Source organism: Arachis ipaensis, chromosome B09 (genome assembly GCF_000816755.2).
Source record: "Arachis ipaensis cultivar K30076 chromosome B09, Araip1.1, whole genome shotgun sequence".
Lineage (NCBI taxonomy): Eukaryota > Viridiplantae > Streptophyta > Magnoliopsida > Fabales > Fabaceae > Arachis > Arachis ipaensis.
This window is the reverse complement of record NC_029793.2, coordinates 112,947,494-112,948,363: the sequence shown is the minus strand read 5'-3', so window position 1 is coordinate 112,948,363 and position 870 is coordinate 112,947,494.

Below are 870 nucleotides of genomic sequence, written 5' to 3'. Positions count from 1 at the left end.
TTCTTGGTGTTCTTGGTGATCCATGCATTGGCATAGAACTCTTGAACCATTAAGATCCCGACTTGTTGAATGGGGTTGGTGAGAACTTCCCAACCTCTTCTTCGAATCTCATGTCAGATCTCCGGATATTCACTCTTTTTGAGCTTGAAAGGGACCTCGGGGATCACCTTCTTCTTGGCCACAACTTCATAGAAGTGGTCTTGATGCACCCTTGAGATGAATCTCTCCATCTCCCATGACTCAAAGGTGGAAGCTTTTGCCTTCCCTTTCCTCTTTCTAGAGGTTTCTCCGGCCTTAGGTGCCATAAATGATTATGGAAAAACAAAAAGCAACGCTTTTACCACACCAAACTTAGAAGGTTTTCTCGTTCTTGAGTAAAAGAAGAAAGAAAAGAGAGTAGAAGAAGAAGAAATAGAGGAGATGGAGGGGGGGTTAGTGTTTCGGCCAAGGGGGAGAAGTAGTGTTTAAGATGTGTAAAAATGAAGGGGTGAAGATGGGTTTATATAGGAGTGGAGAGAGGGTAAGGTTCGACCATGTATGGGTGGGTTTGGAAGGGAAAGTAGTTCGAATTTGAATGGTGAGGTAGGTGGGGTTTATGATGGATGGATGTGAATTGGTGAAGGGTTTATGGAGAAGAGGGTAGGATTTGATAGGTGGGGGATTTTTGGAGAAGATGTATTGAGCTGATTGGTGAAGGGTATTTGGGGAAGAGTATTATAAAAAGGTGAGAAGAAGAGAGAGAGTGAGTTGAGGTTGGTGGGGATCCTGTAGGGTCCACAGATCTTGAGGTGTCAAGGATTTCTCATCCCTGCACCAACTGGGCTTGCAAAACGCCCTTTGCTGCCAATCCTGGCGTTAAACGCCAGGCTG